Genomic DNA, 25,589 nt, shown 5'->3' on the forward strand with positions numbered 1-25,589 from the left:
TGCAATTAGCAGATACACCTGTCCAAGACTGCAGCCCAGGAACAACTGCATTACCATCTACTACCACCAGAGGGAGCTCAAAAGCAGAATTCACAACACCTCTCCTCAGAAAGTTCATTGGCTCTTGAGGAAGCAGTTCTTGTTCTCTTGTCTGCAAGCCTCACTTCCCTCTGCTCAGAAAGTTCATTGACCCTTGAGGAAGCAGCTCTTGTTTTCATGTGTGCAAGCCTCGCTTCCCTCTCCTCAGAAAGTTCATTGGCCCTTGAGGAAGCAGCTCTTGTTTTCATGTCTGCAAGCCTCGCTTCCCTCTCCTCAGAAAGTTCATTGGCCCTTGAGGAAGCAGCTCTTGTTTTCATGTCTGCAAGCCCCGCTTCCCTCTCCTCAGAAAGTTCATTGGCTCTTGAGGAGCAGCTCTTGTTTTCATGTCTGCAAGCCTCGCTTCCCTCTCCTCAGAAAGTTCATTGGCCCTTGAGGAAGCAGCTCTTGTTTTCATGTCTGCAAGCCTCGCTTCCCTCTCGTCAGAAAGTTCATTGGCCCTTGAGGAAGCAGCTCTTGTTTTCATGTCTGCAAGCCTCACTTCCCTCTCCTCAGAATGTTCATTGGCTCGTGAGGAAGCAGCTCTTGTTTTCATGTCTGCAAGCCTCACTTCCCTCTCCTCAGAAAGTTCATTGGCCCTTGAGGAAGCAGCTCTTGTTTTCATGTCTGCAAGCCCCGCTTCCCTCTCCTCAGAAAGTTCATTGGCTCTTGAGGAAGCAGCTCTTGTTTTCATGTCTGCAAGCCTCACTTCCCCCTCCTCAGAAAGTTCATTGGCCCTTGAGGAAGCAGCTCTTGTTTTCATGTCTGCAAGCCTCGCTTCCCTCTCCTCAGAAAGTTCATTGGCTCTTGAGGAAGCAGCTGCTGTTCTCATGTGTGTCAGCCTTGTTTCTTGGTCTTCACATTTTTCATTGGCCCGTAATGCAGCTTTTCTTTTCGCATCAGCTGACATTCTGCCATTAAATTCCTTTTCTTATGAAGCATTATTGTGGTAAAAATAGTCTAACTGGCAGTTTCTATATCCTCTCACATAGAGGTAATGTGACTGACATCAGCCTTTCCACCAACACACCCTAACTGACATGCTATTATCTCACACAAGCTTTGTTATACTGAGAATGTCCTTTGTTGCCTATATTAACCAATCAGAGCTCAGATTAATTAACTGTAGCAAAATAGAAGCAGAATTGTGATTGGTTGCTATTGGCTGCCTGATAAATCCCCAGCCAACAGGAAGCCCTCCCCCCTGGCAGTATATATTAGCTCACACATACACGTAATAGACAGGTCATGTGACTGACAGCTGCCGTATTTCCTATATGGGGGTAACTTGGTCATTTGGCCGGTTGACCTCTATGTCCAGGAAGCCATGCGTCAACTACGTAATACAGATTGCTATCAAACTCTCCCTTCTGACCCCACAGGTGTGTTTCAGGTGAAATTAAATCGGCTGTTGGATACCGCATATCTGCACAACATTATCAACAAATGTGAGAAAGAATTTCTGAAAAACCTCCATCCTAGGACCCCAACCTTTTACATGCTCCCCAAGGTCCATAAGTCATTACAGGTTCCTCCAGGTAGGCCTATCGTGTCAGGGATAGGGGAACTACTTGAGCGACCTTGTATATACATTGATTTTTTTCTTCAGCCCCTTGTTCTTACTTTGAAGTCGTATGTGAGGGACTCAACGTTTATCATCTCACAGCTGCAGGATCTGGAGGTTTCCCCCAACATCTGGCTTGTGACCCTTGACGTAGAGTCGCTTTACACGTGTATAAGCCATGAACTGGGTATACAAGATGTATCATACTTTTTGGACCTGAATACATCGGGAGATAGAGGACACGACTCGTTTCTATTGGATCTTCTATTGTTCATTCTGGATAAGAACTTCTTTATTTCTGATCGTGTCTTCTACAGGCAAGTGAGGGGTACAGCGATGGGGGCTCGCTGTGCCCCAGCGTATGCCAACCTCTTTTTGGGGTGGTGGGAGACTACCAGGGTGTACTGTCTAGAGGGATATTCCAAACATGTTATCAGATGGCTACGGTACATTGATGATGTTTTATTTCTCTGGACAGGCACCCTGGAGGAGTGTCAGGAATTTGTCAGTATACTAAATGATAATATTCGATTGACATCACAATACTCACAAATGGATATTGAATTTCTGGACCTAAAACTTGGTGTGAGGGAGACAAGAATTATGACTACTCTGTACCGGAAACCGACGGCTACTAATAGTCTCCTGCATTTCACAAGCTTCCACCCCCAACATTTAAAGAGAGGGATCCCGAAAGGCCAATTCTACAGAGTGAAAAGGAACTGTAGTCGACAAGAGGACTTTGCGGAACAGTCCCGTGAACTAACTACATGCTTCCGTGAACGAGGATACCCACATAAGGTAATCTCACAAGCCTTCGTTGTGGCGAGGGACAGCAACAGGGTGGGCCTTTTGCAACCCCGGGCTAAGACACTTGAGAAACCACTCGGAATAGTCACGGCCTATAACAACCAGTGGAATGATGTAAGGAACATTTTGTCCAAGTATTGGGGCATTCTGTGCAGTGAGTCTAGACTCCACTCCCATATCGCTACTCAACCGAGTTTGATAGCTAGGAGGGCCAGAAATCTGAGGGATTGTCTGAGCCACAGTCATTTTCAGCGACCTACCAGGAGACTCAATAGGGGGATCAGACTCACTGGTACATTCCCCTGTGGGAATTGTAACATCTGCCCTTTCACAGTTGGCGATGAGATAATCATTTTGCCCTCTTTGCCTTCACAGATCTCCACCAAGGCCTATTTCAACTGCAAATCTCGCAACCTGGTGTACGCTTTGATATGTCCGTGTCCTAAAGTGTATGTTGGTCAAACTACACAAGAACTGAGAAAACGTATCCAGCAGCACTTTTCGAACATTACAACTGCCAGAATGGACAAGGCAAAGGGAAAGTCCCTTACGTCTGTGGCCTCACATTATCTGGCCGAACATAATTCTCATTGGATGGACACTAAAATACTGGGACTTGAGGGGGTTCAAACCAATATTAGAGGGGGTGATGTCATTCTGGAACTCTTGAGACGGGAATCCAGATGGATTTTTGAGCTGAATTGTTTAACCCCTGTTGGTATGAATGAGAACCTATTATTTACCGGCTTCTATAAACAGATTTGAAGCCACCCCTTAAGTTCTGCAGACTAGAGCTAACATCGTATATGTGTGTCAGGGTTTTAGTGCATTTTATCTGCATTTAAGTAATAAAATGGCCTCCCCCGGGTTACCCACTTTTCATATCTACATTGACATATGCAGTTATATGTGTCCTCAGTATTCAAGTCGGGCATTGGGTCCTGCTCTCCTTTTTTATGGACAGCATGTTTTTCAGCATATCCCTCTAGTTAAATTCTTTCCCTCTTGGAGTGTGTAGTGAATATCTAATAAATGTGTCCCTTTTGAAATATCTTGCTTCTATGTTCAGGGACATAACTTGTTTTGGGATCTGTTTTGGGTCTCCGGTACATGGACCCTTTTTGGGTTTTGAATTTAATTATACGTCCATGTTTGTTACTTTGGCACTGGGGTGCCACACATGGCTAAACACAGCCACCGCTCTGTCATCCATGATCAGAATAGATATGGTGAAGTCTGTGCCTTTGTATAAATATGTTGTGGTAAAACGGTTGCAAACTACTGTGTTGCCCAAAATATTGGTCATGTTTTGTTCATTTTTGCGGGGTTGTGCTTTGATATCTGGAAGCAAATACGGATGTATCCAATATAGGCCGCGTTCGAGTGCAGTATCGCAGTATGCGTGCCCATTTTAAGGTCTAATAAACCTAATGATATTAGGTGTCAATACCTTATTTTTAAACACTGTGGCATGTGTGCTGGTTTAAACATCTAAACACTACACAGACTAACGCTCTGATGAGCTATTGAAAATGGGTTCACAGACATGAGTGGGTTTTCCTTTCTTGACTGTTATATGGGTTGCTGTCTGTTGGTTATTGCATGGATTTGTAACGGCTACCGTACTATGGTATATCCTGTATACTGGGGCTGTGGCATGGGGTAAATATATATTTCAATACGTTCGTGCCTTTGGTCACTCCATGATTTGATCATTACTATTTGGACATAATTGGTTTATCTAGATATGAGATGTTGCTACTGTGCAAGTGCTGATCACCGTATGTTCCTGTTGTCATGACAAACAAATTGATATGCACCTTTCGGTCCTATACATATGTACATACCCAGGACGGATGGCTAGGGTATACTACAAGTAGTTTTGATAGCTCATTTATAGCGCCGTAACATTTTGTGCATGGGACTAGTGCACATGCACTTCCCATGCAGTATACTGGTATCTGAGGCAACCTGGTCTGGGTGCGCCTCTGCTCTGGAGATTCCAGAGCATGTATAGAACCCCACTTCCATTCTGTTCCATGCCCTTGTATTGGTGGTAGTTTTCACCGTACTATATTATATCTACATGGGGTATTGGACATTTGACATGGGGTAATATACATTTCAATATGTTTGCGCCTTTGACCATGTGTATGTATTATCGACTGCCCCTTTAAGTGGAATATCTAGCTACTGAATGAGGCTACTGCGCAAGCGCTGACTACGGAGCGAAGTTGTTGCTAAGATGTCTGAGTTGACATGCACCTTCTTGTTTTATTTAACTGTACGTACTGTGGTCGGATGGCTGGGCTGTGCAGTGTGCGGTTTATACCAGCACTACAAGGGACTTGGACGCTGTATTCATAGCGCCGTTACATCCTATGTTTGGGATTAGTGCGCAGGCGCCTCCCATGAAGCGTACCGGTATCCCAGGCAACCCTGCTTGGTACGCCTCTGATCTTGAGACGCTGGAGCATGCGCAGTTGAACTGCGAGCAGGGCATTGTATAGGTGCCTCCCATGAAGCGTACCGGTATCCCAGGCAACGCTGCTTGGTACGCCTCTGATCTTGAGACGCTGGAGCATGCGCAGTTGAACTGCGAGCAGGGCATTGTATAGGTGCCTCCCATGAAGCGTACCGGTATCCCAGGCAACCCTGCTTGGTACGCCTCTGATCTTGAGACGCTGGAGCATGCGCAGTTGAACTGCGAGCAGGGCATTGTATAGGTGCCTCCCATGAAGTGTACTGGTATCCAAGGCAACCCTGCTTGGTACGCCTCTGATCTTGAGACGCTGGAGCATGTGCAGTTGAACTGCGAGCAGGGCATTGTATAGGTGCCTCCCATGAAGCATACTGGTATCCAAGGCAACCCTGCTTGGTACACCTCTGATCTTGAGATGCTGGAGCATGCGCAGTTAAACTGCGAGCAGGGCATTGTATAGGTGCCTCCCATGAAGCGTACTGGTATCCCAGGCAACCCTGCTTGGTACGCCTCTGATCTTGAGACGCTGGAGCATGCGCAGTTGAACTGCGAGCAGGGCATTGTATAGGTGCCTCCCATGAAGCGTACCGGTATCCCAGGCAACCCTGCTTGGTACGCCTCTGATCTTGAGATGCCAGAGCATGCGCAGTTGAACTGCGAGCAGGGCATTGTATATTGCTTCCTGTGAACTCCATGCGGCGAACAAACAGCAACACAGCTGAACTGGGTAATGTTATATAGTTTATTTGTATATAAGTAGCAGGCTTTTTGTCCAGAGATTACCCCTGATGAAGCCACCGGCTGGTGGCGATACGCGTTGGGCACTTGTGTAGCCTCTGACAGGGGGCATATCAGGCTGTGGTAACATGTGTTCTGGCTTATAGGGCATGACTCATGGTGTAAGGTCCCCATGCGGCCTGGATACCTTCCTCCTGGTGTTTAGACTTTGTCGGCACACTGTGGGTCACACATTGATAGTGGCTACATGGTCTGTTAACAGGTTATTTTACTGATTATTGGCTGCACCTTTATTTATTTCCTGTATGACAAAAGGGATGTGGTGTACTGTCCACTATCATGGACATACTTGCAGGGATTATTATAACAGTATGACTCCTGAAACTCCATGAAATTTATATACTACCTGGGGGAGTGCCAAGGTATCATGGTTTAATTGATTACATTATGACAAAGCTGTCTTTATAGGTACAGAGGTATCAGTCACATTCTTTATTGTGTTCATGAGTCCTGTGCGGGTTGCAGCCTTATTAGGGGCTTTTTGTATAGGGCATGCTTATCCTTTTTAAATGTGTTTAAATGTGAGTGTTTTGTTACTTATATGTCTTTCCAAATAAAGCTGTGTTTATATTGGTGCCATATCCTTATGTGTGGTGATCCTCGTTTATAAGACCTAGTCTGTTCTTCCTTTTTTGTACATTGGTTTATTTATAGGTCTTGGTGTGTATCCCACTGACCGTGGTGCCCCCTCAAACTTATTTGTGTATTTCCTATATGGTACATTTGTTGCTCTTGTAGTTTGCTTATTAATCAGATTTTTATTTTTGAAGGATAATACCAGACTTGTGTGTGTTTTTTGTGTGTGTAATACCAGACTTGTCTGCGATTGTGTTAATCTGGTATTGGCTCAGTAGTATCATTTTTGCTACATTTTGTATAGTGGACTTCGATAAGGATATCGTCCCTGAATACATTATGATCTAAGTGAGGGGTTTTGGTTTATTTTCTGTCCTTATCACTCATCTAGAGTATCCCCTGCACTTTTTGGTGTCTCCCTCTCGCCTATACTATCTCGCATTAGAGAGTAAAGAGGGTGAATAGAAAGGGAAAGTGAGGGTGAGTCGACGGGAGCGGGGGAGCCACTTTGCGTCATTTTCTCTAGGGTGCCAACCTCTGCAGCCAGGTAGGGACGGTTTTGATCAGGGTTACTGTAGGGCTGATTAAATCTAGGCTTTATTGCGTCACCCCTTATCCCTGAATCATTCAGAAATCCGGCTGATTATTTTATCTAACTGTTGTTTTTCGTCTTATTTGGTTGATTGTCTGCTATTGGATACATGTAGAATTCCTGATGAGGAGCAGGTGAACATCTTTTGAGTTATTACCTCATTAGGATTTAAACTACCCCTCCCTCGCTCTTTTTCTACCCCTCTCCTTTTCACCACGGCACTTCTTTTCTGTTAAATCAGATTAGTTGTTAATTTATTGCACCCTACACCTATTTAGGGATTTATTAGGGTGCATCTAGGGTTAGCCGTCGGTGAGCGGGGGCGCCATTTTGCGTACAAGCTAGGGTGCTAACCTCCGCTTTTAGGAAGGGTGTAAGAGGGTGTAGCTAGGGTTTTATAGGGGTTAGAACATTAGGTTTTTCCAATGGCACCAGTTTATGTTAGTCCCGTTGAAAATAATACCAGTGCATCAATTTAATAGTTTACAATCCCGGATATATACAGTCATGGCCAACATTTTTGAGAATGACACCAAAATTATATTTTCACATGATCTGCTGCCCTCTGGTTTTTATTAGTGTTTGTCTGATGTTTATATCACATACAGAAATATAATTGCAATCATATTATGAGTACCAATAGGTTATATTGACAGTTAGAATGAGTTAATGCAGCAAGTCAATATTTGCAGTGTTGACCCTTCTTCTTCAAGACCTCTGCAATTCTCCCTGGCATGCTCTCAATCAACTTCTGGACCAAATCCTGACTGATAGCAGTCCATTCTTGCATAATCAATGCTTGCATTTTGCCTGAATTTGTTGGTTTTTGTTTGTCCACCCGTCTCTTGATGATTGACCACAAGTTCTCAATGGGATTAAGATCTGGGGAGTTTCCAGGCCATGGACCCAAAATCTCTATGTTTTGTTCCATGAGCCATTTAGTTATCACCTTTGCTTTATGGCAAGGTGCTCCATCATGCTGGAAAAGGCATTGTTGGGCGCCAAACTGCTCTTGGACGGTTGGGAGAAGTTGCTCTTGGAGGACATTCTGGTACCATTCTTTATTCATGGCTGTGTTTTTAGGCAAGACTGTGAGTGAGTCAATTCCCTTGGCTGAGAAGCAACCCCACACATGAATGGTTTCAGGATGCTTTACAGTTGGCATGAGACAAGACTGGTGGTAGCGCTCACCTCTTCTTCTCCGAATAAGCTGTTTTCCAGATGTCCCAAACAATCGAAAAGGGGATTCATCAGAGAAAATTACTTTGCCCCAGTCCTCATCAGTCCACTCCCTGTACCTTTTGCAGAATATCAGTCAGTCCCTGATGTTTTTTCTGGAGAGAAGTGGCTTCTTTGCTGCCCTCCTTGAAACCAGGCCTTGCTCAAAGAGTCTCCGCCTCTGAGTGCATGCAGAAGCACTCACACCAGCCTGCTGCCATTCCTGAGCAAGCTCGGCACTGCTGGTAGTCCGATTCCGCAGCTGAAACAGTTTTAAGATATGGTCCTGGCGCTTGCTGGTATTTCTTGGATGCCCTGGAGCCTTTTTGACAGCAATGGAAGCTCTCTCCTTGAAGTTCTTGATGATGCGATAGATTGTTGACTGAGGTGCAATCTTTGTAGCTGCGATACTCTTCCCTGTTAGGCCATTTTTGTGCAGTGCAATGATGGCTGCACGTGCTTCTTTAGAGATAACCATGGTTAACTAAAGAGAAACAATGATACCAAGCACCAGCCTCCTTTTAAAGTGTCCAGTGATGTCATTCTTACTTAATCATGACTGATTGATCGCCAGCCCTGTCCTCATCAACACCCACACCTGTGTTAATGGATCAATCACTAAAACGATGTTAGCTGCTCCTTTTAAGGCAGGACTGCAATGATGTTGAAATGTGTTTTGGGGGTTAAAGTTCATTTTCTGGGCAAATATTGACTTTGCAAGTACAGTAATTGCTGTTAAGCTGATCACTCTGACATTCAGGAGTATATGCAAATTGCCATTAGAAAAAATGAAGCAGTAGACTTTGGAAAAATTAATATTTGTCTCATTCTCAAAATTTTTGTCCATGACTGTACACACATACACACACACACACACACATTCAGCTTTATATATTAGAAATATGTGTGTGTGTGTATGTGTGAATGATATATATATATATATATATATATATATATATATATTTTGCCTGCAAGTAGTATTCAACCCCCTGCAGATTTTGCAGGTTTACACATTTGGAATTAACTTGGCATTGTGACATTTGGACTGTAGATCAGCCTGGAAGTGTGAAATGCACTGCAGCAAAAAAGAATGTTATTTCTTTGTTTATTTTTTTTTTTAAATTGTGAAAAGTCTTTTCAGAGGGTCATTTATTATTCAACCCCTCAACCCACCAGAATTCTGTTTGGTTCCCCTAAAGTATTAAGAAGTAGTTCAGGCGCAAAGAACAATGAGCTTCACATGTTTGGATTAATTATCTCTTTTTCCAGCCTTTTCTGACTATTTAAGACCCTCTCCAAACTTGTGAACAGCACTCATACATGGTGAACATGGGAGAGACAAAGGAGCATTCCAAGGCCATCAGAGACAAGATCGTGGAGGGTCACAAGGCTGGCAAGGGGTACAAAACCCTTTCCAAGGAGTTGGGCCTACCTGTCTCCACTGTTGGGAGCATCATCCGGAAGTGGAAGGCTTATGGAACTACTGTTAGCCTTCCACGGCCTGGACAGCCTTTGCAAGTTTCCTCCCGTGCCGAGGCCAGGCTTGTCCGAAGACTCAAGGCTAACCCAAGGACAACAAGGAAGGAGCTCCGGGAAGATCTCATGGCAGTGGGGACATTGGTTTCAGTCAATACCATAAGTAACGTACTCCACCACAATGGTCTCCGTTCCAGACAAGCCCGTAAGGTACCTTTACTTTCAAAGCGTCATGTCAAGGCTCGTCTACAGTTTGCTCATGATCACTTGGAGGACTCTGAGACTGACTGGTTCAAGGTTCTCTGGTCTGATGAGACCAAGATCGAGATATTTGGTGCCAACCACACATGTGACGTTTGGAGACTGGATGGCACTGCATACGACCCCAAGAATACCATCCCTACAGTCAAGCATGGTGGTGGCAGAATCATGCTGTAGGGCTGTTTCTCAGCCAAGGGGCCTGGCCATCTGGTCCGCATCCATGGGAAGATGGATAGCACGGCCTACCTGGAGATTTTGGCCAAGAACGTCCGCTCCTCCATCAAGGATCTTAAGATGGGTCGTCATTTCATCTTCCAACAAGACAACGACCCAAAGCACACAGCCAAGAAACCAAGGCCTGGTTCAAGAGGCAAAAAATCAAGGTGTTGCAGTGGCCTAGTCAGTCTCCTGACCTTAACCCTTAAACTTATGGAAGGAGCTCAAGATTAAAGTCCACATGAGACACCCAAAGAACCTAGATAACTTGGAGAAGATCTGCATGGAGGAGTGGGCCAAGATAACTCCAGAGACCTGTGCCGGCCTGATCAGGTCTTATAAAAGACGATTATTAGCTGTAATTGCAAACAAAGGTTATTCCACAAAATATTAAACCTAGGGGTTGAATAATAATTGACCCACACTTTTATGTTTAAAATTTATAAAAATTTAACTGAGCAACAAAACTTTTTGGTTTGTAAGATTTATGCATCTGTTAATAAATCCTGCTCTTGTTTGAAGTTTGAAGGCTCTAACTTATTTGCATCTTATTAAACCTGCTAAATCTGCAGGGGGTTAAATACTACTTGTAGGCATTGTATATATATATATATACCAATAATATGTGTATATATCTATTCTTTCTATTATTATTATTTATTGTTATAGCGCCATTTATTCCATGGCGCTTTACATGTGAGGAGGGGTATACATAATAAAAACAAGTACAATAATCTTAAACAATACAAGTCATAACTGGTACAGGAGGAATGAGGACCCTGCCCGCGAAGGCTCACAATCTACAAGGGATGGGTGAGCATACAGTAGGCGAGGATAGAGTTGGTCATGCAGCGGTTTGGTCGATCGGTGGTTACTGTAGGTTGTAGGCTTGTCGGAAGAGGTGGGTCTTCAGGTTCTTTTTGAAGGTTTCGATGGTAGGCGAGAGTCTGATGTGTTGTGGTAGAGGGTTCCAGAGTAGGGGTGATACGCGAGAGAAATCTTGTATATGATTGTGGGAAGAGGAGATAAGAGGGGAGTAGAGTAGGAGATCTTGTGAGGATCGGAGGTTGCGTGTAGGTAAGTACCGGGCTATTCTATAGTAACCTGTCAGTGTGATTTTACTGTACACCGCACTGAATTGCCGGCTTTTCTATAGAACACTGGTGCATATTTCTCACAAGTCACACTGATGGTCCGTGTGGTGTGCGAGTTTTTCTCGCACCCATAGACTTGCATTGGCGTATTTCGGGCGTAATACGGTGACAATCCCAGCATGCTGTCATTTTGTACGCACGTATAATACGGCCAAGAAAACAATGGATGATAGGAGCTGCCCCATAGATTAACATTGATCCGAGTGCTATGCGATTTTTTTTTTATCGCATAGCACTCGTCCATATTACGCTCTAGTGTGACTCCGGCCTTAACCTCTTACTGGCTGTCTGTTCTCCTGACCTGAGCTTGACCTCTGCATAGAAACACATTACCCTGTCATGCTCATACCAGGAGAGGTGCCGGGTCAGTCTGTACAGTGTGATGCAATCTTCACACGAGTTAGGCTACTTTCACACTTGCGTCATTTGGCGTACGTTGCAAAGCCTCAGTTTGGTGAAAAAACGCATCCTGCAAATGTGCCCGCAGGATGCGTTTTTTTTCTCCATAGACTTGTCTTACCGACGCATTGCGACGTATGGCCACACGTCGCATCCGCCGTTTTGGCGGCCACGACACACAAAAAACATTCAATGTACCTTTTTTGTGCGTCGAGTCCGCCACTTTCGACCGCGCATGCGCGGCCGAAACTCCGCCCCCTCCTCCCCGGAACTCACAATGGACAGCAGATGCATTGTAAAACTGCATCCGCTGCCCACGTTGTGCTACATTTAACACACTGTCTGTCGGTACATCGGGCCGACGGTTTGCAACGGCCCCGTACCGATGTAAGTGTGAAAGTAGCCTAATACAGCAGTCTGTCTCTGCTCTTACACTGTGTGCAGAATTATTAGGCAAGCTGTATTTTGATCACATGATACTTTTCATACATGTTGTCCTACTCCAAGCTTTTCAGGCTTGAGAGCCAACAACCAATTAAGTAAATCAGGTGATGTGCATCTCTGTAATGAGGAGGGGTGTTGTCTAATGACATCAAAACCCTATTTAAGGTGTGCTTAATTATTAGGCGACTTCCTTTCCTTTGGCAAAATGGGTCAGAAGAGAGATTTGACGGGCTCTGAAAAGTACAAAATTGTGAGATGTCTTGCAGAGGGATACAGCAGTCTTGAAATTGCCAAACTTTTGAAGCGTGATCACCGAACAATCAAGTGTTTCATGGCAAATAGCTAACAGGGTTGCAAGAAGCGTGTTGGGCAAAAAAGGTGCAAAATAACTGCCCATGAATTGAGGAAAATCAAGTGTGATGGTGCCAAGATGCCATTTGCCACCAGTTTTGTCATATTTCAGAGCTGCAACATTACTGGAGTAACAAAAAGCACAAGGTGTGCGATACTCAGGGACATGGCCAAGATAAGGAAGGCTGAAAAACAACCACCTTTGTACAAGAAACATAAGATAAAACGTCAAGACTGGGCCAAGAAATATCTTAAGACTGACTTTTAAGAGGTTTTATGGACTGATGAAATGAGAGTGACTCTTGATGGGCCAGATGGATGGGCCAGAGGCTGGATCAGTAAAGGGCAGAGAGCTCCACTCTGACTCAGATGCCAGCAAGGTGGAGATGGGGTACTGGTATGGGCTGGTATCATCAAAGATGAACTTGTGGGACTTTTTCGGGTTGAGGATGGAGTGAAGCTCAACTCCCAGACCTACTGCCATTTTCTAGAAGACAACTTCCTCAAGCAGTGGTACAGGAAGAAGTCGGTATCGTTCAAGAAAAGCATGATTTTCATGCAGGACAATGCTCCATCACATGCCTCTAACTACTCCACAACGTGGCTGGCTAGTAAAGGTCTCAAAGAAGAAAAAATAATGACATGGCCCCCTTGTTCACTTGATCTGAACCCCATAGAGAACCTGTGGTCCCTCATAAAATGTGAGATCTACAGGGAGGGAAAGCAGTACACCTCTGAGAACAGTGTCTGGGAGGCTGTGGTGGCTGCTGCACGCAATGTTGGTCGTAAACAGATCACGCAACTGACAGAATCTATGGATGGAAGGCTGTTGAGTGTCATCATAAAGAAAGGTGGCTATATTGGTCACTAATTTTGGGGGGTTTTGTTTTTGCATGTCAGAAATGTTTATTTCCAAATTTTGTGCAGTTATATTGGTTTACCTGGTGAAAATAAACAAGTGAGATGGGAATATATTTGTTTTTTATTAAGTTGCCTAATAATTCTGCACAGTAATAGCTACCTGCACAAACAGAAATCCTCCTAAGATAGCCAAATCTAAAAAAAAAAACACACCAACTTCCAAAAATATTAAGCTTTGATATTTATGAGTCTTTTGGGTTGATTGGGAACATAGTTGTTAATCAATAATAAAAATAATCCTCTAAAATACAGCTTGCCTAATAATTCTGCACACGGTATAGAGTCAAATAGCACTCAGTCCCTCCTGAGCTTCGCCGTGTGCCTAAGCAGTACTGTACAGACACATATGGAGTATTGCCATGTTCAGCAGAACCTGTGTGACACATTTAAGTACCATTTTTACAGATTTCCCAGTGTGAAAATGTAAAATCTGGGGTTCAAACAAGATTTTGACGGTAATAATGTGATTATATTCTTCATTGCACAATGGTATAAGGTTCTGACACGTGTGCTGTCAAAATGATCACTTACACCTTTAGATGAGTTTATAGTTTTAGTTTCTAAAATGGAATCACTTATGTTGGAATTCTGCTTTCCTGGCACCTCCAGGGCTTTGCCAATGTGACATGGCACCCACAAACCATAAGGGTATGTGCACACGTTGCAGATTTGCCTGTGGAATTTTCTGCACAGATTCTGCATCTCTTGGCAGAAAACACAGGTAAAAGTCCGCGATTTGATGCGGTTTTTATGTGAATTTTCATGCGTTTTTTTTAATGCGGATTTGTATGCATTTTTTAAAGTTAAATAAAGATCTATTATTGAACAGAAAAAAAAGAATTGTGATGTAATTTCTTGTCCAACCTCTTCATTTACATACTCCATTGAAGAATAATGTTTACACACAGCAAGATAGATATAGATACATAGATAGATAGTTAGATAGATAGATAGATCTATAGATAGATATATCCATATATATATATAGATCTATCTATCCATCCATCCATCAATCGATATATATATCCATCCATCTATCTATAGATCTATTTATTGTGAGATAACGCTTACTGCTTGTGTTGGGGGACACTCGCTTAGCAACGGGATTAAGTCACACAGGCACATTTTTCTCACAAAAGCAGTCCATGTAGTTTATTATGCAGTCATAAACCGGGTTATGCACAGTTCATTATATACTTCATAGAACTCAATAGGCACCAACAGATGACATTAAGTTGCAGTCTCTAAACATACTGGACCTTACTCCATCCAGTTACCATGGGTGACCGCAAACTTCATTAACTGACCCCCTGTCAGTGCACACAGTTACCCATACTCTGGGTTACCTTCCTGGAGCTCCTCCTCCACATGCTGACTCCTCATGAGTCCTTGTTCCCAGGGAAGCTGCCAAACTGGGATCACCGTCCAGAACGATGCCTTGCTCACCAGACCACCTGACAGTGTCAGACCCACAGAAGGACGATAGCTTCCCCAACGCAGTGCCTTCACCGACTCTGCACATTCGGCCTTTCCATGCGCTCTTCAGGATGTCCGTCCCCACCTGGGACCGTCCAACACACAGGCCTCTCACTGCGCTATTCAGGGATCCGATCCTACTCCAGGGATCTCCCAACACACTCAGCCTTCAGATCCACGGCCTATCAGTACGCTATTCAGGGATCCTGTCCACACACAGTACCTCCCAACACACAAGCCGTCCAGGATCTACACACTCTCCATCACAGAGACCATGTGACCACACCATGGTCACATTATGTACCTGTAACAACTCCCATCTCTCAAACTAACCCTGTAAGCCTCCCTTTACAACTATACAAATACTTGTGGGACTACAGGTCCCAGAACAACATTACTGGCTTACAGCGCAGACTCGCTTTGCGACACATACTGGCCATTTACAATCCTGCCGATCACTGTTTCACCATCATAATCACAGATACGCCTCCATGCGCATCCTGAGGAGCACTTACAGTGCCCCATAGCTGTAACAAGGGTCACTGCATCACACTATCTATAGATAGATCTATAGATAGATAGATAATACCAAGCCCAATGTTTAGTAATAGACATAATAAAATGGTACATAAAGAGTTAGGCCGGGGTCACACTTATCAGAAACTCACACGAGTCTCTCGCATCAATACCCGAGACTGCTGCTGGCACTCGGGACTGGAGCGTGCGGCTGCATGTATTTCTATGCAGCTGCACACTCTGGTCCTGAATACCGCCGTCAGTGCCGGGTATTGATGTGAGAGACTCATGCAAGTTTCTCACAAGTGTGACCCCTGCCTTAAATGCAATAACTGTTTAATTTATAAAAAAATTTAAAAAAATGCCGTGGGCTCCCACGCAATTTTCTGCACCAGAGAGGGAAAGCCAGAGACTAGGGTCCAATGTTTATAGCCTGGGAAGGGGTTAATACCCATGGATCTTCCCAGGCTATGAATATCAGCCCGCAGATGTATATTTAGCCTTTACTGGCTATTAAGATAGGGGGAACCCCCCAAAAAAGGATGTGGGGTCCCCCTATAATTAATACGCAGAAAAGGCTATGCAGACAGCTGTGGGCTGATATTCTGTAAGATGCGCCAATTCCGGCACTTAGTCTCTCTCTTCCCACTGCCCTGTAGCGGTGGCATATGGGGTAACGGGGTTAATGTCACCTTTGAATTGTAAGATGAAATCAAGCTTAGTAATGGAGAGGCATTAATAAGACACCTATCCATTACTAATCCTATAGTTGTTAATGGGTTAAATAAACACACACACATGCAGAATAAAGTATTTTAATGAAATAAAACACCACACAGTTTTGCCATCTTTATTGTTCTGCCAATCCATGCAACACCCTCGATCTCCTGGAAAAAAAGAAAAAATAATAAACCAACACAAGTACTCCCTGGTCCGACGCAGTCCATTTAATAACGAGTGTCCCACGATGATCTCCTCTATAGAGCTCCAGTGACGCACTGACAGGAGACAATGGCTCCTGCAGTGCTATCACTGAGGGTTCAATGGCCTCTCACATTACGGCACTGCTGCGTGAGAATTTTCCCATGCAGCGGTGCCGCAAGTGACAGTATGAACTCTGCACTCACAGCGGCGGAGGGATTGTATCATTTAAGCCCCTGGAGAGCGGTTGCATCTGCCGATGTGACAGCTCTCCACGGTAGATCGTCGTGGGACACTCGTTATTAAATGGATTACATCGGATCAGAGAGTACACTGTTGGTTTGTTTTTTTTTATTTTTTTTACAGGTGATTGACGGCTTAGGGCATTAGCTGTATGGTTAGTATGTACTGTATGTTGTATGTATTGTATGTACGGTGTGTACTGTATGTTTATATGTATGTACTGTATATGTGTTTATGTGTTTTTTTGTTGTTGTTTTTTTACGTTTGAACACAGTAGCCAGATGATGGGACTACTGCCTCATCATCCGGCTAGCTGTCACTCTGTCACTGTAGCAGGCATAGCTGGATGGGACTAGTAGTCCCATCAGACGATGCCTGCCTACACACAGACACATAAACACACACAGACACACACACACACAGCCCCACAAACACCCGCAGGCCCACACAGCCACCCGCACACAGACACACACATCTTCTCCACACACAGTCTCCACCCACACACACAGTATCCGCCCACACACATATTATCCCCCCACATACTCTTCCCCCTCCTGATCTGCAGCATTTCTTGCAGGCACGTCTGCAGCGAAACCGCAGATCTTTTTTAAACCAAGGCAGCACGGTGGCGCAGTGGTTAGCTTTGCAGCGCTGGGGTCCTGGGTTCTAATCCCTCCCAGGACAACATCTGCAAAGAGTTTGTATGTTCTCTCCGTGTTTGTGTGGGTTTCCTCCGGGCACTCCGGTTTCCTCCCACATTCCAAAGACATACTGATAGGGATTCTAGATTGTGAGCCCCATTGGGGACAGTGATGATAATGTGTGCAAAACTGTAAAGTGCTGCGGAATATGTTAGCGCTATATAAAAATTAAGATTATTATTATTATAAACCTGCGGTTTTGCTGCGGACTGGCTTGACACAATGGAAGTCAATAGGTGCAGAAACGCTGCAGATCTGCAAAAAGAATTGACATGTTGCGGAAAATAAAACGCTGCAAATCCGTGCGTTTTTTTCCATAGCATGTGCACAAACATTCTCAATTTCCCATTGACTAACATTGCTTGTGCACTACACTGCGGATTTGATGCAATTCTACCAAAAACACTGCGGATACGCATCTTAATCCCTAACGTGTGTACATAGCCTAACAGCAAAATCTGCACTACAATATGGAGCTCCTTCCTTTCTATGCTTTGTACTTTTACTACTTTGTAAAAGTAGTTTTTGACCACACATGAAGTATTGGCATACACAGTAAAAATTGTGCAACAAATTGTACCATATCTTTTCTCCTGTTTACCCTTGTGAAAATGAAAAATTTGGGGCTAAAACAAAATTTTTAGTGCTATCGGTGCACTCAAGAAAAATTGCACTGCAAATTTTGGAGTCCATTTTCTCCTGTTACCTTTGTGAAAATGAAAAAATTGGGGCTAAAGCAATATTTTTCTGTGAAAATGTTTAATTCTGGTGTATTACCTGCACTTTGAGGGGTGCAGTTTTTAATTTGGTGTCACTTTGGGGTATTTTCTGTCACATAGGACCCTTTAAAGTGATGTGGTCCCTTAAAAAAATGGTTTTGTAAATTTTGTTGGAACAATTAGAAAGTGATGATAAAATGTTAACGCTTATAACTTCCTAACAAAAAATATGTAAAAAAAATGATCAAGATGTAAAGTAGACATATGGTAAATGTTACCTATTTTGTTCGACTTTTTGACATCTGATATAATAATCCGTTCATGTGCCCTGAGCCTATTTGACCAGTGACGGATTATTATGTCATCGCGATCGCCCACCCACACAGGTGGTGAGTGGGCGATCGCCGCCGAGTGGCAGCTGATTCTGACAGCTGACACCCGGCACTAAGTGGCAGAAATGGTTACGCACCGCTCGCAGCACTTTAACCCCCTGAATGCAGCGACTGAACACTATCGCAACAGTTCGGGAGCTGGCAGAGGGATGACAGCCCCTCTGCCCTTGGATCGGAAACCCTACGGCGTGACGCGAGATCCCAATCGTTGCCATGGTGACCCACATCTGGGTCACCAGAGCTAGGAAAGTTGCTTGATCATGCACAGTGCATGACCAACAACTTTTTCTGTCAGAGATGAAAGTTTGCATAGAAAGCGATCAACCTCCAAAACTAGTTTCATAATGGGACAAAGTAAAAAGTTTAAAAAAAAATGTTTTTAACTCCTTCTGGCATCGGACGTAATATTCCATCCATGTACCCTGGGCCTATTTGACCAGGGACAGAATATTACGTCATTTTTTTTAATGCGATGATTGCATTAAAATTCCGGCGCCATCTTACCTCTGTGTAGATGGCGTCGTCATCCTGGGGGTTGTCACCACCCTCCCGCAACCATGATCGCTGTGATTGTCCATTCAATTTTGAACAGTCAATCAAAGCATTTCTCAGTTTTTCAGGTAATCAGATTGCCTAAAAACCAGTATCGTAGCTACCAGGGGGGCAGAGGGGCCATCTCCCTGGGTCCTGCGCTCTGAGGGTGCCCACCTGGAACTACGCTACAGTAACTGTATCGGCGTGTACACAGCAGTGCAGGAACCAGGAAAAAGAGAGGTGAGTATTATGGAGGCTGCCTTATACTACAGAATCTGCCTATGGGGGGTCTGCTTTATACTACAGAGTCTGTCTATGGGGGGGTCTGCTTTATACTACAGAGTCTGCCTATGGGGGGTCTGCTTTATACTACAGAGTCTGCTTATGGGTTCTGCCTTATACTACAGAGCCTGCCTATGGGGGGTCTGCCTTATTCTACAGAGTCTGCCTATGGGGGTCTGCCTTACACTACAGAGTCTGCCTAAGGGGGGGCCGGCCTTATACTATAGAGTCTGCCTATGGGGACTGCCTTATACTATATAGTCTGCCTATGGGGTGCATTACACAATATAGAGTAGGCCTATGGGGAGTGCATTATACTATATGAAGGCCTATGGGGAGTGCATAATACTCTACTGAGGACTATATGGTGCATTATACTATATGGAGGCTATCTATGGGGCCATCATACAGTGTGGAGATTACAGTGAGGGGGTCATCATACAGTGTTGAAGCCATCAAACAGTTTGGGGGCTACTAAGGGGTCTGTATACTATCTGGGTGGTACTATACAGTGAGGGGGCATTATACTGTGTATAATAATAATAATCTTTATTTTATATAGCGCTAACATATTCCGCGGCGCTTTACAGTTTTGCACACATTATCATCACCGTCCCCGATGGGTCTCACAATCTAGAATCCCTATCAGTATGTCTTTGGAATGTGGGAGGAAACCGGAGTGCCCGGAGGAAACACACGCAAACACGGAGACAACATACAAACTCTTTGCAGATGTTGTCTTGGGTGGGATTAGAACCCAGGACCCCAGCGCTGCAAGGCTGCGTGTATAAGAGAGCATCATACTGTGTATAGGAGAGCTGTACAGTGGGGAGACTCGGGACATTATTAAATGTAAAGTGGGCTCTTATTGTTATAGTTACAATAGTTACAGTATTACTTTCTAGGGGGGCAAAATATGGGCACTGTTTTCTAGGGCACTTGCACCTGGCATTACTATATTATAGAGGGGTACTTTAGAATGTAGAAGGCACAGAGAACCACACAGTAGGTGCAGTAATAGGGACACATACGGCAGCAGCGGCTCAGTACTGATGTATTAGCAGGATGAGGAGTTTGTGCAGGTTGGGAATAGATGGTGATGGGGCTGGAATATGAGAAGTGAAATATGTCTTTGTTGTATTCTCTGCAGCCGAGTTGTGGCTGGAAGAAGTTTTCATGCCGGTCTGGGTCAGATGTAAAAAGACGTGAAAAATTAACGATTCCATCAGAAAGAACGTCAGCGGTAAGTCACTATCTGTAACTGTGCTGTGATCTATGCATCACCGAGTTGTAATCAAGGTTACCTGGTTAGGAGCCTACTCAGAAGCTTCTCCCCGCCTGAACCAAAACCCTTGCTACTCCTCTGCCTAATACACTGATGTCCCAGCCTATGAACATAAGCTGCTACCTGGCAATGCCACGCATGACCTGGACCCATTCTGATTGGCGCATTAAACGAATACATCGAATGCCCCAATCACAGGGCACAGCCACGATGTGACCGCCCTGTGATCTGCCTGTGACCTGCATAGGATTGGAGCTGTAAGAGCACCAATCCTAGGCTTGTCCCTGGTAACACCAGCGTCACAAGGGCCAGCTCTGATTGGTGCGATCAATGTCATCATCGATTGCACCAATGACAGGGCACAGCAGCGGTGTGACCACTCTGTGACCTGTCTGTGACCACACTGCACTTCCTCACAGCTTTAAGATCCGCTGGTATAGTCACAGGTGTATAAAGCAAGGGTATAATAGGGCAAGGAAGACTCCCCGTAATGACCTTCTATATCCACAAAAAAATGAGGAACATGAGTGGAGATGAGAAAATTCTCTTTATCTCTACCTATAATCATGAGTGGGTCAACATGAGGCGTATTCTTACAAAAGATTGGACCATTCTCGGTGTCGAGCCCTCCCTGGGCCCTTCGATTGGTAGCCTCCCATCTATGACCTCTAGAAGGTCAAAAAATCTTAATGACCTTTTGGCTAAGAGTCATTATATCTCTGAGATTCCTAATCCATTTGGCACGAGGGGTCCTCTTCTTGGTTCCATTCCCTGTGGCCATTGTCTTGCCTGCGCAAATGTCCTGCACTGCTCGACCTTCCACTCTTCGGACGGTTCCAAACAATTTAATATCAGACAGCGTATATCATGTGGCAGTGCCAATGTGATTTATTACACTATATGCGTGTGCTCCATGATATACGTTGGTCTGACTTCTAGAGAATTACATGTGCGGGTACGCGAGCATGTGCGGGACATTTGCGCAGCCAAGACAATGGCCGATCCCTCTGACCTCAAAACTATCCCCCGCCATTTTAAGGCATACCATGACTGTGATGCTAAAACACTTATGGTTAGAGGTATTGATATCATCCGTATGGGGAACAGAGGGGGTAATTATAAGAGACTTCTCGCTCAAAGAGAAATTAAATGGATTGTAACTTGGACACTATGGCCCCAAGGGCTTAAATGAGTCCATAAGCTTTGCCTCATTTCTATAAAAATAGACCATCTTTTCTTTTTCTTTTTATTGTTGATCGATTTCTTTCCCTGTACCAATCTTAAATGCCCCCAATTCGGATGGTCTGTTTCATTTTCATCTGTTGTTTTTACTCTTACTCATTATTTTATTGTGCTCTTGATTTATCATCTAGAGCCATTTGTGATCTATGGAGTTGACAAATTCCTTTTGGCCTCATTTTTTCATCCACTATCATCGCCGGTGACCTTCTCATCTGCAGCACTGTTTGTACAGCATGCCAGTATACAAAAATAATATGACTTTTGGATGTGTTACACATTGTATTACAGTGGGGGAAGAAAGTATTTAGTCAGCCACCAATTGTGCAAGTTCTCCCATTTAAAAAGATGAGAGAGGCCTGTAATTGACAACATAGGTAAACCACAATAATGAGAGTCAAAATGAGAAAACAAATCCAGGAAATCACCTTGTCTGATTTGGCAAGATTTATTTTGCAAATTATGGTGGAAAATAAGTATTTGGTCATTAACAAAAGTTCATCTCAATATTTTATTATATATTGTTGGAAATAACAGAGGTCAAATGTTTTCTGTAAGTCTTCACAAGGTTGGCACACACTGTTGGTGGTATGTTGGCCCATTCCTCCATGCAGATCTCCTCTAGAGCAGTGATGTTTTGGGCCTCTCGCAACACAGACTTTCAACTCCCTCCAAAGGTTTTCAATGGGGTTGAGATATGGAGACTGGCTAGGCCACTCCAGGACCTTGATATGCTTCTTACGAAGCCACTCCTACATTGCCCTGGCAGTGTGCTTGGGATCATTATCATGCTGAAAGACCCATCCATGTTTCATCTTCAATGCCCTTGCTGATGGAAGGAGATATGCAGTCAAAATCTCACAATACATGGCCCCATTCATTCTTGCATGTACACGGATCAGTCGACCTGGTCCCTTTGCAGAGAAACAGCCCCAAAGCATGATGTTGCCACCCCCATGCTTCACAGTAAGTATGGTACTCTTTGGATGCAACTCAGCATTCTGTCTCCTCCAAACACGACGAGTTTTGTTTCTACCAAATAGTTCTACTTTAGTTTTATCAGACCATATGACACTCTCTCAATACTCTTCTGGATAATCCAAATGCTCTCTAGCAAACTTCAGACGGGCTTGGACATGTACTGGCTTAAGCAGGGAGACACGTCTGGCACTGCAGGATCTGAGTCCATGGTGGCGTAGTTTGTTACTGGTGGTAGCCTTTGTTACAGTGGTCCCAGCTCTATGCAGGTCATTCACTAAATCCCCGTGTGGTTCTTGGATTTTTGCTCACCATTCTTGTGATCATTTTGACCCCATGGGATGAGGTCTTGTGTGGAGCCCCAGGTCGAGGGAGATTATCAGTGGTCTTGCATGTCTTCCATTTTCTTATTATTGCTCTCACAGTTGATTTCATCACACCAAGCTGCTTGCCTATTGCAGATTCAGTCTTCCCAGCCTGGTGCCTCTTTGGTCTTCACCATAGTGGAGTTTGGATTGTGACTGTTTGAGGTTGTAGACAGGTGTCTTTTATACTGATAACAAGTTCAAACAGGTACTATTACTACAGGCGCTATTACTACAGTGGAGGACAGAGGAGCCTCTTCTAGAAGGAGTGACAGGTCTGTGAGAGCCAGAAATCTTGCATGTTTTAGGTGACCAAATACTTATTTTCCACCATAATTTGCAAAATAAATCTTGCCAAATCAGACAAGGTGATTTTCTGGATTTGTTTTCTCATTTTGACTCTCATAGTTTTGGTCTACCTATGATGTCAATTACAGGCCTCTCTCATCTTTTTAAGTGGGAGAACTTGCACAATTGGTGACTGACTAAATACTTTTTTTCCCCACTTTTTTTCCTCATAGAATTTTATCCCATTGAGCCGTGAAGAAAGAACAATTGCATTTTTATCACTAAAATGTTGTTTTAGCCCCAAGTTCTTCATTTTCATAAGGGCTAGGAAAAAATGGACTGCATAGTCTGTTGTGCAATTTATCCTGAGTGCATCGATACCCTACATGTAATCTGGAATGTCACTGCAAAACATTATATCTTTCAGTGCTACATTGGCAGAAGCCTCTTAAACCATGCTTCTGGCACGTCTAACAGGCCGCCATTCGACCTCCAGTTGAAACACAAGAACCAATAAACCTTGGCAGGTCCAAAACAACTAAACAAACACGAAAATACCCACCTACTATATAAAAGAACTTTATTGATACCTTATTAAAAAGGTGGGCTTTGAAACCAAGCAGGGAGGACCACGTAAGGGGTAAAGAGTAGGGGTGCGGGTTGCCATTACTACCACAAGCAGCTCACGATTACGTTGCGGGGGTGCCGATTGGGCTGGAGTGGGAGCCCCCTCCTTATCTTAGCCATCTAAATGCTGTCATATCTATTGATTTAGAGGCATCTATTACTTAACATGAGCTCCTGATGGCAATCATGTAGGCACAGCTCCTGTGCACTCACAGTTGCCAGGATGTACTGGTATGAGAAGAGGTAAATCTGGTTTTAAGTTCTACTCTGTGCAGTTTAGACAAAAAGTCATGTTTGACCATCAGGACCATGGACAGGGAATTTGAATAGTTGTTCAAATTTTGAAGAGGATAGGTTCACAGGAGCATACAGTACAGACCAAAAGTTTGGACACACCTTCTCATTTAAAGATTTTTCTGTATTTTCATGACTATGAAAATTATAAATTCACACTGAAGGCATCAAAACTATGAATTAACACATGTGGAATTATATACTTAACAAAAAAGTGTAAAACAACGGAAAATATATCTTGTATTCTAGGTTCTTCAAAGCAGCCACCTTTTGCTTTGATGACTGCTTTGCACACTCTTGGCATTCTCTTGATGAGCTTCATGAGGTAGTCACCGGGAATGGTTGTCACTTCACAGCTGTGCCCTGTCAGGTTTAATAAGTGGGATTTCTTGTCTTATAAATGGGGTTGGGACCATCAGTTGTGTTGTGCAGAAGTCTGGTGGATACACAGCTGATAGTCCTACTGAATAGACTGTTAGAATTTGTATTGTGGCAAGAAAAAAGCAGCTAAGTAAAGAAAAACAAGTGGCCATCATTACTTTAAGAAATGAAGGTCAGTCAGTCCGAAAAATTGGGAAAACTTTGAAAGTGTCCCCAAGTGCAGTTGCAAAAAACATCAAGCGCTACAAAGAAACTGGCTTACATGAGGACCGCCCCAGGAAAGGAAGACCAAGAGTCACCTCTGCTTCTGAGGATAAGCTTATCCGAGTCACCAGCCACAGAAATCGCAGGTTAACAGCAGCTCAGATTAGAGACCAGGTCAATGCCACACAGAGTTCTAGCAGCAGACGCATCTCTACAACTGTTAAGAGGAGACTTTGTGCAGCAGGCCTTCATTTTAAAATAGCTGCTAGGAAACCACTGCTAAGGACAGGCAACAAGCAGAAGAAACTTGTTTGGGCTAAAGAACACAAGGAATGGACATTAGACTAGTGGAAAATCTGTGCTTGGTTCTGATGAGTCCAAATTTGAGATCTTTGGTTCCAACCACCGTGTCTTTGTGCGACGCAGAAAAGGTGAACGGGTGGACTCTACATGCCTGGTTCCCACTGTGAAGCATGGAGGAGGAGGTGTGATGGTGTGGGGGTGCTTTGCTGGTGACACTGTTGGGGATTTATTCAAAATTGAAGGCATACTGTACCAGCATAGCTACCACAGCATCTTGCAGCGGCATGCTATTCCATCCGGTTTGCATTTAGTTGGACCATCATTTATTTTTCAACAGGACAATGACCCCAAACACACCTCCAGGCTGTGTAAGGGCTATTTGACCAAGGAGAGTGATGGGGTGCTACGCCAGATGACCTGGCCTCCACACAACCCAATTGAGATGGTTTGGGGTGAGCTGGACCACAGAGTGAAGGCAAAAGGACCAACAAGTGCTAAGCATCT

Source organism: Ranitomeya imitator, chromosome 1 (assembly GCF_032444005.1).
Source record: "Ranitomeya imitator isolate aRanImi1 chromosome 1, aRanImi1.pri, whole genome shotgun sequence".
Lineage (NCBI taxonomy): Eukaryota > Metazoa > Chordata > Amphibia > Anura > Dendrobatidae > Ranitomeya > Ranitomeya imitator.